This window comes from Hyalella azteca, unplaced genomic scaffold (genome assembly GCF_000764305.2).
Source record: "Hyalella azteca isolate HAZT.00-mixed unplaced genomic scaffold, Hazt_2.0.2 contig4082, whole genome shotgun sequence".
NCBI classification, from domain to species: Eukaryota; Metazoa; Arthropoda; class Malacostraca; order Amphipoda; family Hyalellidae; genus Hyalella; species Hyalella azteca.
In genome coordinates this window covers 25,588-44,334 of record NW_025934308.1, presented here as the reverse complement: position 1 = coordinate 44,334, position 18,747 = coordinate 25,588, and positions in this window count along the sequence as shown.

Genomic DNA, 18,747 nt, shown 5'->3' with positions numbered 1-18,747 from the left:
CTTGCACTATTTGCGCCTGTGAAAACATCAATCATACAGACAAAAATTTATAAAAAGTGTACAGAGCATTAGTTTGTTCATTCCAACAGCTGATGCGTATCTTCACTATTGTGAAATTTATTTTACTGACATTATCCCTAATTCAAATACATTGAATGATTTGCAGAGGCAGTATTGCACAGTTTCGTATTTTTATATACAAATAAAAATTTGCACGTTTTTTTTCTGAATGAGATTAAATGTATCTATTTTCGTAATGCATTCTTGTATAGCAAGCGAAATTAACCAATTTGAGAAACTTTTGTTTGATGTAACCGCCATGTATACAAAGCTCGGTTGCTTTGGGCCCGGTAATGCTGACCAATAAATTGTGCATTGTTCCCTGGTTGACCGGACGATCCTCATAGCAAGTTGATATTATTTACCGAAATATTGTAGTGCACGTATGAAGTCGCTATGGCTTTTGCTATGAGCTTCAACACGCAATGTATAGTTCACTGATTGAATACGTCGTCATGACTGTAAAAGACTACGCAGTATGCCCTCATTCATGAATAAAATTCTGCTTTCGCATTAATTAATACCTCGACGTTGAAATTCTCAGAAAGCCAATGACGAGACAAATATTGACTTTCGTTCGCCGCGACTTACCTTTGGCTTCTTTAACCGTAAATCTCGTCTATAAGTAATGAGGTAATTCGTTTGCTTGAATCGCAAATTCAATAGAATCTTAAAAGCAAAGAAAATTCCACAAAAATTCATACTTTCTCTACAGAAAACGTTTCGGACTCTGGAGCTGGACTCCGAAACATGTTCTATAAAGATAGTATGAATTTTTGTGAAATTTTCTTTGCTTTTAACTTAACTTCCAAGTGAATTTCGTCCTCATAGGGATTGCGAAGTTGGTTCCTCGACATTCGGCGACCAACTTTCTACTGAACTTATGATAGGACATTTAACATTTTTCTTGCATTGGTTCACCAACCAAAGAACAGAAAGATTGTATGCAATAACTAGGCATTAGAAGTCAATACATTTGGATTAAAATACTTTTTTTCTTCAAATATACGAAGAGTTTATTTCCACGTATTCAAAATGCAATTGCGTCGATAAGATGAACTAATCAGAATAACAAGCTCGGCACATAACAGGCTCTGCTGGTCTTTGTGCCGTTATATCACAATATATTCTATGTTCATTACAAAGCTTAATTAATTCATTCTGCAACATCATGTTTCAAGTTATTCATTCGTACGTTGGTAATAAATGTTGCTCAATGAACCTCATTCAGAGAATAGTGCAGAATGGAACCTGCAATGACAAGGTTGAGTTAATAACTCTCATTCTATCAGTCAGGAAACTCCTTTCAGGAACTGAAGATTATTAAAATATTTTTCAAACAGAGCGCCAATGTAAACTTATTTGCTTTACCATGCATGGATCCACTATGAGCTCTCAGATCCAATCTGGAACGCTCTCCATGGAGTCGGCATTCATGGCAGGAGTCGGCACTCGAGGCTAGCTCGTTTCCTATCACTTGTCGGCCAATCCCTTGAATATGTTTTTGCAACCAACTCCCGTCAAAGAGGAATTCCTATATTAAGACAAATCGTTAGCAAGAGTTCTGAATAAAAACACAGAAGTGAAGGAACAATTAACATTTTTGCCCCTACTTTTAGCATATAAAAGCGTGCCAAAAGATCACAATTAACCTCTTGCACAATTGCAGTCTGGCCTGAAATAAAAAAAATCAAATTACTAGAGCCATTCTTTCAATCGGTTGTGTGTGAAAAATCCATACGCCACGTCTTGGTCGAGATCAATGCTTGAATTTAGATTATTTTATGTGTGTATTTAGATTGTTTTCTATGTGTGAGATTTTCAATAATCATGGCAATTGAACTTTAATTTATATGCAGTTGGTATATAGGTATAGGCATGAGAACGATTATGGTAGTCTTGCTGGTGGTGATAGTCGATGATTGATGAATATGAAACGAAATGAAATGCTGTCATATGAAATGATTGATGACAGAATTTGTAAACGTTTTACAAAATTATCATTCAATGAACGTTGCATTATTCGGTGCAGTTAGAGAGAGGAGCAAAGCAAATGTCACGTTGTTGTAAGTCTTGATTGCTTTGGTTTCTCTTTGAGCAATTTTTAGATTTTGTCCCGAGAACCTTTATAAATATTGCTTCACACGAGCATTAAATTGAAAAACTGAATAAACAGAATTAAACTACAATATTCAATTATGAAATATAAAAATATTGATCTAAACAGTTCAAAAAGTAATGTAACAATTGAAGAATATTAATTATTATTCGGTTCAGGAAAAAATATGAATAATAATAGTGGAAAATTTTCTGTCAACCAACTGTGAATAAAGAGAAGAAAAGAATGAGTAACTTCAGTCCAAAGAACAAATGGGCTTTAGGAGAAACGAAAGACCCCAATTCGCTGGCAACCGATAGCCATCAAGTATCGATCTCCACAACTGCTGGTCTGGCACGATCTGCGGCTGCTATTGATCTTACTTTGTTTTAGTCTCGACGAAAGTGGCAGGGATACTTCATGAGATTGAAATTTATTTGAACGTTATCGAATTTTTGATCTAACTGCATGATAAACGATTTCCATCAATACTGCCTCTGGATGTTGGTAAATTGATGCATCAATTTAATTACTCAGAGATCGCGTTAATACAATAGGAGGATTTACGATTAAAAAACTTTAATGCAATATGTGGAAAATAACAGTCGCCGCTGGTGATGCGTCGATCAGTGACGTTATATACTTAATTGTCTTACTATTATTGGTTAATCGTAAATAATTATTCTTAAATGATGACAATAATATTATTTAAATAATTTAGAATTTCTCTTGAGAGTAATTTATCTAAGAGCCATTGATACTAATGCTAGATTTAGCTGATGGGTATGTCTAAGCGCAGGGGATTTTTTTTCAGAAAATTTTCCAGGAGATTGATGTTATACGACTTGCCCATTTTTTAACCGTAGACTTCGATATGTCTATACTTGGGAAGCAATCAAAAAATCACCATGGACAATTATTGACCCTTGACGCTGGGCGCCATTCACTAGCATATCTAAGCTTTCTTCTAAAGTTATAATTCGTCGCCATCGGGAATGATGATGAAATGTAACTATGGAGTGAACTCCGTCGCATCTCGTGTTGGAACGGTTGAATTCGACGAACGAATAGAAGCGTTGAATTTTAATTCAACGTCACTAACAGGGACGATGAATAGTAATTCATTTCTGCGGGCAGGAATGGTGAAGTTTCATTCGGTGCCTCGTACAAGAAGGATGAAATATTAAATATATTATCAGGCAGAGCAAGCAGGACTTATATGAAGTGAAGTAACCGTTATATTATTTTTTGCATAATTTTTCCATATCCTTTACTACCGGCCTTATTAATTCTAGTCAATTAAGTTGCCACAAAGTCTCTTTCATCTGTAGGGGTTATTAATAAAAGCTTCGACAATCTTTTGGTACCGTTGCTTCGCCGTAACGAATTTTATGCAAACGATCTCGAGTCAAACTAATCTCATGTGATCACTCGAGACTGTCCGTGGAAAAGATTTGATAAATTTGTCTTAAAAATGAGTGAACGAGAATTGAGCTTTAAAATGAAATATTAAGTTTCCTGTAACAGAGATGAGAACAAGCGTACACGCTGAAGATTAGGAAATTTTGTATTACGCAGTTTTTTAACAAATTCAAATCATGATTAGTTCGAATGAGTTAGAGTACAAATGAGCGACTCCTAGAACTCGAGTTGAAAAATTGAATTCCGAATGTAATTTGCACGTCATGCAGCGATTTATTTTACGAGAAAGTTTGAAGAGGAAATACAACTACTAGTGAATACCAACAAATTTAAAAATACTCTATATTTCTTTGGCCGCAGCAGTCAGCAAAACTTTCCACTGATTGAAGCAATCATTAAGTGCTCATAAGAAATTATCTGATTGATTGAGTTTGCCAATGATAAAGCTGACCTTATTGATCGTCTGCACTGCCCAATTTAAAGATGGCAAAGATTCGACGTTACGAACAAAGATGTGCAATGGACGACCATCTTCAACATTCCTTATAATGAGAGTTTAAGCAAGTTTTTAATCAAACCTTTCAGCAAACCAAAGAACTATAAATTTGTCAAGGAATACAGTGTTTCCGATGGCAACATCGATAGAAACGACACTGTGACTCTGAAGTACGCTTCTAGGACGAGATTGTTGAAGTACCTTCAAAATCGAAGGCAACATATAATTTTGTCAACTAACAAGTATGGATGCGATGCTAAACCAAATTTTCATTTGAACTCTAAAACCTAAAAGCTTCTAACATCCGAAGAACGTCTGCTACCATAGACACTAGGAAATTGTGACGCAACGCTAGTGTGGAAAATGTGACGGCGATTTCACTTTTGAGTTTTGACGAATTTATGCTGGAGGAAAGACGAAAGTATATAGATGTTAAACTTGTAATGTCGCGCGGTTGATTGCCGCTGTAAATATGTTGCAGGCAGTACGAAGACATTGAAATTTGTAATAATAAGATTCATTAAAAGATGAAAATGCGATTTTGGATTATTGTGTTAATATTAAGGTTTACAGAGAGTGATAACTCTACTTGACAAATGTAAGACTCTCTCTTATTAAAGTATTTACATTTTCCATCGCCAATCACTTAGAAGACGATTAATTCCTACAATTTCGTAAATTCATACGATTCATATTTCGCTTAGATCAACCAAAAAGTTTAAGCTTTGATCAGGGGTTATTTCATGTGCAAATTGGCGACTCCCAACGACATATTTTCGCGCCTGTGCGAGGCGGCCTTCTTGCCAAAGAGCTTTTGAAGAGCGAGCGACGTGAAGTTCTGGGCCTGTAAAGTGAGGGCTTGTCTGAGTGCATCGTCTGGCGAGTCACGTAACCTGATAACATTCGGTCAAAAAACGTAGCAGAGTTTGTTAGCGATGTATTTGGATGAAGAGAATTACCGGAAATGTTAAAAATATTATTTTTATTGTACGATAATATTTCAAATTATGAAAAGGAATCTTTTGAACAATAATTTCAATTGCTACTTAGCAGTAAAAAAAATGAACTCCGAATATGGAGGAGGAAAAACATACCACGCGTCCATCGTTTCGAGAAACATAACATATTTTTTAAAGAAACAAGAACTGATACTGCGCCGCAAATTATGAAACGAGCCGGTTTAACGATAAATTTTGAACATTTGTTCCATTAATTAGCTTGCAACGCCATGCAGATTGATTTCCTATTACTACCCTGAATTGACTACAATACTAATCACGAAAACAAATACATCTGAAAGTTAAAAAATCCAGTGAAGGTATAAAAAATGGCGTTGATACATAAAAAAAATCTAACAAAATAACCTTAGGTTGTTTTAAACGTTCACTATTTTAAAAGTAAAAAAACTCATTTTTGTTAAAAAATAAATACACAAAGGATTTAGACATTGCTTTACAGTTATCTAACTTGAAGTTTGACAAATTTCCGGATTTTATAACCGAATGTCAAAAAATCGTAATTTTCATATCTTTTACTTTACCGCAAACGATGTGTTTCTTTTCTGCTCGTAGCCTCAAATCAATGTTAAACGTAAGCGGCTTACTAACGCTTCACAAGTCAGCCAGATGATGACCTGTTTCTCTCATTGATATTTTCAAAATCAGCACGCCAGAAATAATGTGTGATATTTAGTAAGAATCTATCTTGCATGAACACGATTTTAAATGGTACCATTACCACCGCAAGTTTATGTATTGGAGATGAAAAGCAATTTCTGGATCTTTATATTCTTCTTTTGTAGCAATTTCAGGGTCCTTGGATCTGAACCATGAATCTCTTAACAGAACAGGAAATGTTTTACATTGAGAGAACCTCCTGTTTCGCGCCATACGATATTTTGCTCAGTGTTGCACACATTGGAGAAGCAAGTGATGGAAATGATGTTCACTCGAACTCATCACGGTGGCATTGAATGAAAACATGCCAGTCTTTCAGGCCAAGCAATATGTTGCCGGTGATGAAAGCCATTGTATCGGGGACATGCGATGGCCAAAGCTCATTGTTTCTTTGTTGCCATTGTTATCGGAAATATATGAAAAAATATCGTGAAATTTGTCAGCATAAACTCGCCCTGGACTGAAACTAATTGTAGTTGTTTTATACATAAGCATATTTAAGGACTTCCAATAGATATTTCAGGGCATTTTACTTGAAAGTGTAAAATTACAGTCGATCAGCAGACAAATGCATGGTTCATATATGCTCTTGCATTACGTCCCATTTGGTTATTGCTGGGGTTCCCTGTTGCATTCTCGAATAACGGAGAATTTTTGAAAAAGAATTTCCCTGCACGTATTCCACATGCTGAAGTGAAGGGGAGCTGCAGCACAAAAAATATTCCAGTTTACTTCAGTTCGGGATGTGACCGAATAATTTTTTAGCTCACTTTGTCAACTGCAGATGCGACAAGGAAGCTAAAGCAAAATTAGATTATTTTAATGAATTACCTAGTTAATTAAGCATTGATGGGGAAAAATCAGAAGCCTGGTAAAATCGCTGTTTACCTAAAAAACTGAGGAGCTCTCGAAGTAAAAATATTAGTTTTACAGTTCGTTGCACCGAGTTCAGTAAACTCAGCTTGGATATTAGCGGTGGGAAAGATTGAGAACTGTAACGACAAAGAATTGGGACTGTTACGACAAAGAATTGGGACAGTAACGACAAAGAATTGGGACGGTTACGACAAAGAATTGGGACAGTAACGACAAAGAATTGGGACGGTTACGACAAAGAATTGAAACAGTAATGACAAAGAATTGGAGCTACGATAATAAGTAATAAAGTATAGTGTATACTAAGTATACTTGTCAGATACTAAGTATAAAAGAAATAAAAAATGTTTTTTACATCGAAGCTAATCGGGGCGGTAACTGTAAACGTTGAATGTGGGTTCGAAAGTGGAACTCGCTTGCTTTACTTAAAAGTAAATGCTCTTGAGTTGAGTTTGGAAAAGTAAACAATTTGCTCTTGTTCTACTGGAACACGTAGGATGGGAGTGTTTGAATTACCTTTCTTTAATTCTCGACTCATGTTTTGATTCTATTTTAGCAATTTTTTATGTACCGCGAATAAATTTATTTGAACCAATGAGCAGTGTTAGTGCGACACAATCGTGCTGCGAGATACTGTAAGTCTCTGACGACCGCTCTTCGCCGCTGACATGGCTGAAATTTACATGCAACAAAAATACTACAATAATTTGTAAGGCTGTTACATAGTTTCCCTGACCGACCTATCAGGCGTAGGCATGACTGCGTGTGGTCGCCGCATTCGCCAGACCTGCGCGCCCTGAACTTTTACCTGTGGAGATACCCGAAGAGATACCTTTTATCTGTAGAGATAACTCAATAGATACCTTTTATCTGTAGAGATAACTCAAGAGATACCTTTTATCTATGGAGAGACCTCAAGAGATACCTTTTATCTGTGGAGATACCTCCAGAGATGCCTTTTATCTGTGGAGATGCCTATCCTTTTTATTAAGGATACCTCATGTCTGGTTTGTGAAGGCAGGAATCCGAGCAGCAATAAGAGCGGTTACGAGGGTCAGAATGTGGTCTAGAACTTTCTTCAGCGAATCCAAATGTAATTGCAGCTTTGCGAGAGGTCATTTAGGCGCTTTTTTGAGCAGCAGTTCAGCGGAGAGTTTCCGTGGTATAAATTGCAAACTTTCCAGATTCGGCTATATCACAATGAAATAACGAATTTTATTCTATTTCTAGTAGTGAAAGTGTTACTTATGTCGCTTGTGCTGATTCATCGCCTTAGTTTCAATATACTGGCCTATAATGACGGGAAAGTTTTTTTTTATCGGTTTACGCCTTTTATGTATCAAAATTCAGATACCGCGTTATTAATCATAATAAAAATAAGTGCCTTATGATAGCCCTTCTATGAAGGCTCTCAATCGATCTATGCAAGATTGCCCATCAGTAGCGGGATTTTTTCCATTAATAGGCAATTAGAGTTTCGTTCGCCTGCTGCTTCAAAGATTTCCTGATGAACTCAAGTGTTGAGAGACTCCAAGCTGGTGGCTACTTAGTGGCAGCTCACGTAAATCTGATTCAAATTTCCACTCGTATAAATTATATGAGATTAGTAAATAAATAATTTAGATACGAATTTCAATGAATTAATATGTTGTACATGGAGAATTTTTTATGTATGTTTTTTTTTTCAGGATTTAACGATAACTGGTAATTGAGAGGAGTTGGTTGAATATTCTGTAATTCATATTCGAACTTCTGATAAAAAAATTATGTTTAAAATCTAAGTCGAAAAAAAATAATTTTAATTATTATTATTGTTATTATTCTACAGAGCATTTATCGTGGCTTATGGTTCAAACGAGCTTCGAGGGCACGTTACAAATAACTTTAATGGCTAGCGAAAAATAAACAGATACGAGAAAGGATGAGAACGGATAAAAATCACAATCCAAGAATCCAAACTTAAACCAACAACTCGCACACCCACTATACCTGACTATACTGCTATTCGTCTAGACAGGGCTCACAAGACAGGTCAACGATGGCGAGGAAGAAGAGTTCCTGCGTCGAACGCATTAGAATCAATTACTGAGAAAGGATTTGAACCACCGCAACACTATGCCGCGCCGGACTAATGATAAATCAATTCGACGCCGTAATGGGGCGTGGTCGATAGGTTGAGTAAAGATAGTACCGCAATGTCGCCGCGGTCAACTGCTCGCAGAATGTCTGAAAGCACCTTCAGCACAGCGGTTTCCGTCGAATGAAGGTGACGGTATGCAGACTGGAGGCGAGGCATGAGACCGGACTGCTGAAGATGGTTGTTCAGCTGTCGGGCCACAATGCGTTCCAGGAGTTGCGACAAAATAGACAGGTTGGGTCGAAATGATTTAGGATCAGAAGCGTCAAGGTCTGGTTTCTTTCAATAAAGTCGTAATGTGAGCTAATTTGATAATCACCCGAACAACACCATCAGTGAGGTCAGTAAGGCAGCAGTTGAGAAGCTCGACCGGAAAAATGTGCTTGGGTTACGACATACGACAAGTAACGACGTCGGCAGCGGATCGCTGGCACACTGCTTGCGAGGCAGCGCGCACACTGCAGCGATGACGTCGTCAGCTGTGACGCAAGGAAAGTCTTAGAGGCACGCCGTCGATCGGGCACAGCGCAAATGTTGACGACGGAGCATCGACTTACGACGTTCGCACAGGAGAATTTTTTTATTCAAAAACCGCATGTAATTCCTAAACGCTTACGTCACCCGAGCAACTGTATTACCTCTTCCCATAAGTGTTTCCAGCGAATGCCACAGCGCTCGAGGGTCGCTGCGATGCGCGTCGAATCTCTGGCGCCAAAATGACTCTCATTTAGATTGAAAAAGGAAAAAGGTCGACATAATTGCTCTGCGTATTTCGCTAGGTGGAGGCCACAGCATCGGCAGCAGCAGGATTGCCGCGTCTGTTCGCCCGGTAGACAGCCTGCTGGAGCGGTCGAACTTCGATTCACTCTTCGCGAACTCTTCGTGTTGAACCATGGTTCGGGGACTCATTGAGGTACCCGAACTGTGCGTGCAGAATGAGGTCATCGAGTGCACGGGTCAGCTCGGTATTGTAGAGTTGCATGAGGTCGTTGACTGATGAGTGCCAACCGTGATTCAGGTCGACATAATCGGGACGACTGAAGTTTACATCGTAAGATTTCGCCGCCCAGACCGCGCAGCAGACGATAGGTAACAGATTTGTACTCTGGCACCGCCGCACACATGGCACCGTACGCTGAATTAGTCGATGGTTGGATATTGCGATCTCGATGATGTCGAGTCGCAGAATTTGAAAGTCAGTACTCATGATGCTAACGTCCAGCAGTTAAAGTTCAGAGTGCCAAGATTGGAGCAGAGAGGTTCGGGTTCGATCTCGGCTCCGTGCGCCAGTTTCTTGTCAGAATTGGCAAGAAGGCCGAGCGGTTAAAAAAAGAAAATTTGAAGCAGTGAGTTGCGAGTTGAAGCCCGCAAAGTGCTGTGGATGTTCTCCAATGTTTAGAATCAGCGGACAAAAGGCCGAAGGCCTAATAAACGCTGAAACCGCTATATTATTACTATTATATTATGTGTGTCGTGCGTCGGCAAGGTCACGTGACAAACCATGCCAGGGGTGGTTAGAAGGTCGTCCAGCTGACTAGCCGATGGGTCGTCGACGCGATCCATTTGAACATTTAAATCCCCGGTCATAAGGACATGATCGGGGAAAGTCACAGTCTGGTGAAAACATCGCTCAATTCGACGGCAAAGTCGTGAGCCACATCAACCGATTCAGGACGATAGATGGTAACTGCAACGCCCGTAAACAAGGCACAGGTGACCCTAGCACACAGCAGCTCAATGGTGGGTCGTTCGCCGATGTCAAGGATGGTAACGTTTAATGATGAAAAACATTTTAGCATGATTAATACTATAATAATAATAATAGGGAAACTGGTAATACATAACATACTGATTATTCGGATATTGTCTCATGCAGCTCATGAAATTGTAGCATTTCGTTTCATGACACGGTGATATAATATAAAGGTTATATCAATTATATTTATTCTTTGCCCTCATTAGTCAGTATACATGTCAATCTTTTATGAGCTGTACAGGCAAACAACGTCTCTCACATACGCAATTTGGAAGCTAATGTTAACCTCACTCCTAAAAGTTAAACCAGCAAATTGTGTAAGTCAAATGCATCTCAATAGCGTTAGAACTCCAAAACTTTTCACTGAGCCCTTCAATTGCCAGTTTATGACTTCCTTATTTTCTAAAAAATTTTGATTTTTTGTTGCCGACTAATTAAGCTTGGTAAGAGATATGACTTTTTCATCTACTAGCGGAGATTTGATCGCTTTGAATGCTCGTTTCTATCATGAGCGCTTCTGATATTAACAGCACACGGATAATTTTAGTTTTAAAGTAAAAATTTTATATTCAAGTTGCATAAAGCTAAAGTTACAAATGTGAATTTTCCGCATTTTTATACAATTTCTGTAATCTGAAACCTAATAATGTCTTAACATTAATAATATAATGTGTTAATAAAGTCTTAACATTAAACCATTTATTCATGTTTCGCCTTCTTAATAGATATTGAATGGCATCCAGTATGAATTATGATGAATCCAAATTGCAGATAGGTTTTTCACATTTTTCTCTATATTTTATTCTTCTATTTCTGTGCGTATCATTGTAATAATGTAACTTTTTTACTGCATACATTTTCAATTATCTTTACCAATATATTGTTCTAAGGTCGGAGAAAATAATTGAACACAATTTTGGAATTAATCTAAGGAAAAGTATCAAAACATTTAATTTACGGTACTTCTAGCCCAGACTACGAGTAATCGAAATATTCTCTTAAATTAATAAATTTCAATATTCAAAAATCTCTATATTCTCTTTACAAAGATTTACTCCCAAGCACGTTTTGTCTCTAATTTCTAAGTAACTCTTCTAACCTGATGAACAATTCTGCCTCATTTCATCTGCCCGCACGTCGGATGCTACGACAAACAGAGCTCACAGTATTCTGAGGCTGCACCTGAACGCCCTGAAGATAATCCATCGTCACTCCGTGAGTAATGAGACACGAAACTCGGGCTCCAGAAATGATGAACCTGGCGCCTTCGCTTGGTAAGGAAACGTCTTCATGCTGCCTGGCTATGAGGTTTGATTAAAAATGTTACTATTTCATTGTGCCTACATCACATTTGGAAAAACTATAACTAATGAGGAAACTAAAACCTTCTATGGGAATTTAAGATGGCCAGAGGGATTTTAATTCGTATATTTGAGGCGGACTCATAAATGAGATATTTCTTGCATTAAATGTTTAATTTCACGAGAACCAACCTTCCGGAAATTCCCCCATGAAGAATTTTGAATGGAAGTAATGTTTTGTGTGGAGAAAATGGCAGTAATATATTAATATAATTGCGCAATCATTGAGTTCCGATTTCAAATATTTCACCTGATTTGATTTTAGGTCGGCAAAATGATAGAAATGTTGCCAGAAGAATCGTGAGAGCTCAACAGTAATGAATTGAAACTCGACGTCAGCTTGAGTTTCCGCTCCTAGCGGCTCCAGTTTTGGCTCACACAAAATCAGATTTTACTTTGCACAATTACAGGAGACAGAACCGCTGATTTAAAGAATGTCTCAATCAATGAGTGCTGAAGCGTTAGTTTTTTGTCTTAATAGACAACCAATAGAATCTTACATACGTTTTTGTAATTTTCTTAGACCGAAATTCCGGAAATAATTTCTATCAGAAATTTTGCAATTGTGTTTAGTTCTACAGCAACAAGGGCTATTGTGTATTCAATTTATTGTAATAGTGACAAATAGTGACAGTACGGATGGCATGTGCTATTTAAAAATCAATGACGAACCAATTTATAATGACACTTTTATAATTGCACGCTATGCAACTCTTTGACTCAAACATGTTTACGTTATCACAAGAAGAATTGTGATTTTGAATCATTCTTTGTAAATGGGACCTAAAGGTTGGGTCTTTGATGCATTTCTGAAACCCCATTAACTTTTGTAATGTGCACCATCACTAGTACTTTAATGAATATCTATATTGTATCGTATTCATAAATACCACCGGTGTTTTTAGCGCATTTTTTCATTTATGGAAAAATGCACTATTGTTCTCGCCATGTCCGTCCGTCCGTCTGTCCGTCCGTGACCTAAAGTTTTCGTCGACTAGAAAATGCTCTCTCTGTCACTCACTGCAGTGAGTACTGAGTTATATTTTTTATTCATTCGTGGAATTTTTGGGTCCACACTTCCCCAGTGAGCGGCCAAAACTGTCCTGAGTTACACGAAGATTGCACCGTCGAAGGGGCTTGCGGTTGCGAGCTCCAGCAGACATTCAGGCAATGGCGGGCTGGTGAGCAAGAATGGCCAGCGGTAAATTTTGTCCGGAATATATTTTCTCTTATTTTTTTTTGTGTTTTTTTTGTTTCTTGACCCTCTGCCGACAAGAAATACTGCAGTCTCATTTACTTAGTGTCGGAAAGAACTTTTTTTTTACGGTCTAAAATTTGTAGATTTTAGCAAGATAAATTACCTGAGTACCGTAATTCGGTTTGGAGCGCTACATGATATTGTGGAGAATGCTGTAAAAATGCAGCTTTATTTCATTACAGGTAATGAAATTTAAATTTAAGAAAATTAAAATTGAATAGAATTTTCTACCACCGACAATTTTCAACTAATTTGCTTGTTCTCTAGGTATGAGTTAGCTCGATAATATTTTATTTCAAGACGTGTCGTGTCATTTTGTATTGTACAGTGGAAAACCTAACTCTGTTACCAAGTGTGGTTTAAAATTTCACCCAACATGTACACGAGATGAAGGTCTAATGAATAATAAATTTAACAAACGACTGGAAATTATTATCTGTGAACGTATTAATAATGAACGATAATAATAGCAGAGTAAAACAGGTTAGCATATAAAGTCGAGTCTCTCGATGTTAATTATTTAATCAAACATTTTTAGTATATATCGAGAACTAAAAAGAAGTATTAATTAAAATATTGTTATTATGATCCATGACACAGCCATGGTATTTAATCCACGTAACGACTTCTTAACGTTACATTTAACCGCGAAGACAAGTTTCGCAAACTTGAGCAATATCTTGCACCAGAGTCTACCTGACGCGTGACGTGGTTCATTCTGCGTCATCTGAATGCGCTGTAAGCAGAGCTGTCTGCAGGGCTGTTTGTAGAGCTGTCTGCAGAGCTGCCTTCACAGCTGTCTGCAGAGCTGTCTGCACCATTAGGATCTAGTAATCTATGAAATATTCGTGCATACGCAAAAATGTTTCATGAAGATAAGACTCGTTATATTGCCAAAAATATATCGGCTTCTGAGTCAGCCGAGGGTTTTTCAGATATGATAAGTTTCACTTTGGGCTGGTCGGTTATTAATAATCTTGTTTAAAAATAAAATAAATTAATATATAGCCTGTTAATTTTACCATGAAAAATGGCACATTTGAGTACAACAAAATTATTATTTTGAATCTTAAAAATTTTTTTCTAGAAAATACAAATTTTGAAAAGGATATTTTTCTAAATTTAAGAATTCATGTTAATTAATTGCCTGAAAAGAGGAAAGCTCTAAACTCAACTTTAGAAGGTAACATTTTTATCCAAACAAAAATTATCTTCCTAAAAACTGAAGCTTATTGTGTAAACTTGAACGCGTGGAACAAAATAGTGGAATGGCAGTCTCGATAGCGAGTAAAATAAGAAAAGCGCCTTTTACTATCCACAATTCAAGCTTTGATGCTGCAACGACAGCAATTTCATTTTCGTCGAAGTGAGGTATTCTACGAAGCATATCATTCCATCTTTGCGAAAACAGTTAATGCTTTACATGACAAAGAGTTGACGTACAAAACCTCTATGGATGTAATATTTGAATTTACTGTGGCACGAAATTCGAAAAAAGTCTGCTCACAGTTTTCAGTTTCATACTGTATAGTTGAGAAATGATAAATAAGAAAAATAATAAATTTTCAAGTTGAATATTTCTCAGCATGGAGCATTAAATAATTTTCGTGTGCGTAGCATGACAAATGGAGTACTACACAGGCTTACCGAAAAGTATAGTTTTTTTAGGACTGATTCGAGAATAAAGCTAATGACTTCGACAGATGGTGTTTAGTGTTTGGTGCTGCAAATATATCATCTTAGTGCGTGAAATATATTTTTCGTCAGTAATAAAAGAGAAAAAACACATGAAGCTGAAAATCAAGTCATCGTATTTTTCGTACCTCGAACACCTCAAATTTCATCGCTGAACTTTGATTTTTAAATAGATAGTTTCTTAACTTCCCTTCTTATTTTGTTCGATCCTGCATTAATATCGAGTACAAATACAATAAAATACAAATTTTGAAATTCATAATAAAATAATTTTTTTTTAATTTTCTAATAGCGCACTGCTGATCTACAAAATCCTACCGAAGTTGCGACTCCCAGGACTCAGTTGGTCATGTGACGTCAAGTGAACTGCACGCATCGCTCGTTGCAGCTCCAGAGCCTCGCCTTGACGTTAAGATCGAGGTGAACAGCAGAGGACAATTCAACTTAATTAATTGAAACTTTGTTAACCCGTCAACTTACCACTGAATCAAAGTTAATAATCGAGGATCTTCAAAAAGGAATTGATTTAATTCCTATGACGGATTAAACGTTCATCCGATGAAATTTTCGGAACGCGGATAGCGGAAGTTATAATATATGCATTTGTCGGGTTCTTAATTAAGATGAATTACAATCTGTTTATGAGTGACGTCTGAAGTTTTACACTAGTACATATTTGAAGCGCGATGTTAACTCATTTTCAAGAATTAAGCGTGGCGATGAGACTGAATTTTAATGAAACAAGTGATTTATTAATTTTTTTCTGAATACCTGCAGTACTATGAGTGCGATGTAGCTGTGGATGCAACGGAGATATGCCGTATAATCATAGACCGGGCAATGGAAGTGACTTCAGAGCGATGACTTCGAAGGCATACTCGGAATTAGTAACAAAATTTTTTGAGACATTGAATACCCACATGAAAATTTTAGTAGCAAGACGCGCAAACTGGCTTTCAATTTATGTCTATAAAAATGTCTGGCTCTGAATATATTGATTTAATTGATATTAAATTAACAAAAAGTTTTGGAACTAAATTTTCAAGACATTTCGATGCTTCATTTTTTCTCATTAAGATCCTAGCAAAAGTTAGCATCGGTAGATTGTCTGGCTTCATTTAGCGCCTGTTATCAGGGAGCCGATGTCGTGGACAGAATTTAGTGTGCAGTTCTTACCGTCGTTTTTAGTAATGAAGCCAAACGTGCGTAATGTCCTCCCGCGTGGACGCCCTCGCCAATATGTCCTTTGCTGTTTTTGATCCTGAAATTAAGTACGCCATCAACAGGGTTTCAAATTCGCTCCAATGCATTTTGTGCGCAAAAATTAAGCATCGATACAATACAAGCACTTCACGTAGGCCATTACGCCTAATAATTTAGCCAATTAGTAGCTATTAAGAAGAGAACTTTGAGTAGAGCGATCGCTGTTAAAGCGTCGATGCTTGTATCGCGATAAGCTTCAGGGAAAACGTCTGCCTCATCAGAGAGGCCAGTTTCATCATGGAAATTCATTTATCAATTGGGATATAGATTGTGACAATAAAATTATATTTCTGGATAAACAAATCGTTCGGGTAGTTTATTAAAAACATTTTTATGAAGATGTACTAGTAGCAAGAACTAATTGGATGATCCCTGAATATGTTTACGATTAGGTCAGTCCGTATCCAAATATTCTTAGCTGTTATTCCTCGCAGTTATATCTATCTTACAATGTTGCACATTCATTTCTATAACGCAGAATACATAAACTTTTCAGTAGACACATTCGATGACAATAAACAGTTTATATTTTTGTTAGTAGCTTGACTCATCCGCTGGTGCAATAAAGAAAACACTCGCTGCAATCCAACTTATTTACGTAAAGGGTAATTATAATAACAAATTTGTACTAGCATAATGACAGCGGAGGTTCACGCAGATAGTGCATGCTACGTTCTTTCATAGTCAATTCAATGAATCAAATTTAATTGTTAGGACTGTCGCTGTTTTAAAAGCACCGGGTTATTTATTCAACTAGTGATAAGTTCAACGAAATCAATCAACGGACAGTTCGAAATGATTCAGGAATCGAACTTAATTTCAAATTTTGACTCAGAAACTCCACGTGGGACCATTTCAGAAATTTTTTATTGGAAAAAGTAGTTTTTTTATAATGATCAGCCTGATGAGAAAAGCTCTCATCCATTACGTGTGGAGACATCTCGGGTATCGGAAGCGACCGACCACCAATTCCTAGAAGCTCATTACAAACTAATCATTATTTTTATACTAATTTTTTTTTATTTATCTTCATCATCTGATCTTCAATAAAATATTTTCCGAAACGTTCATTAAGAGCGTCATGTGGTATAATTTCAGAATGATAACGGGAAGAAAACAAGACTCAAATTGACTGATAATCTTGCTCCAGTACATGTTGAATAATATAAAGCAGCTTTTTTGTACATTAAACTGATACACGGAGTTAAAACGTTTATATTAACGTAGTTTTATTGAATTTTACGACTTTGTTATGAACTGAATCAAAATTAGAATTGAATTTCAACTAATGAAGTTAATTGAATTGTTGTTGAACGCAGCTGTTTTCCTCAAAAGAGACTGTTGCATAAAATTCGGTATGAACTATTCCCCTCGATATAGTAACTAAATGTAATAATATGCAGCAAAATTTTATACTTTCAGAGCTATCAATAAATTATTTATTTTTATTTTATTCGATATTTAATTAAAAGTTCTTCCGGAAGCAAGACTCAAAATGTGGTAAAATATGAAAAGATGAAGGAAATTCACTGACGTGTAAATAACTTCTCTGCGCAATGGTATCCTACATGAACTGGTATGCTGACGTCCTACGCGGCAACGTTTCGCTCCCTTGTTCTTCACCCACTTTTATCCCTTCGGTTAACTCTACGCGAGCTTCTTCTATTACGTACCTTGCTGCTGAGATATCGGCAGGCAGCGTAGCCGTGATAACAGTGGCAGTGCTCTCCACCGCAGCCTTATAACGGGATAAATTTTATGTCCCGAAAAGACTTGCTATCCAACATCGCGTAATGATTCTATAATCTTTTATTATTAATATTAGCTATTCATTGTTAATTGCTGAATATTAAAATAGATTAGCATCATTAAATTTTTAATGCAGTTTTACCTTATCTTGAAAGCCAAATTCTTTCACTAGTTGAATGTTTACCATGTTCTTGGCACGATATCTAGTTTGCAGGAAATTAAAATAAATGGCAAACCTACAAGATCATCATAGCCGGTATATAATCTCATTCATAGATCTGCAGCTGAATGAAGAATCGTTCTAGAGCTGGTAATTCCCGACTTTCGCCATTAATTTGCTCCTTGATGACCTTTAACTCATTTGTTTCGGTTTCTGGTGAATAATATTGTTCATGTGTCCGACATATGAGACGATGGTAACTATTACGTGTGCTTTGAATTCCTACATTCAAGTAAAGAATTATCCCATCGATATTTGTCTATTTGACTAGTTTTTGTTCGATCGTGCATTGGACCTTTCGAGGAGCGCGGAAGTAGATCGAGGAATAACTGGGATTATCGAGAATTGTGTGGGCTAATTGAGGAGTGCGTGGACTAATATAAAACGAGTGGGATAGTCGAGGAGTGTGTTGGCTAATCCAAAACGAGTGGGCTAATTGGGGAGTGCGTGAGCTAATTTAAATGAGTGGGTTAGTCGAGGAGTGTGTGGGCTAATCGAGGAGTTTGGGGCTAATCGAGGAGTGCGTGGGCTTATATAAAACGAGTGGGTTAGTCGAGGAGAGAGTGGGGTAATCGAGGAGTGCGTGTGCGTACATAAAACGAGTGGGTTAGTCGAAGAGATAGTGGGCTAATCGAGGAGTGCGTGGGCTAGTATAACATGAATGGGTTAGTCGAGGAGAG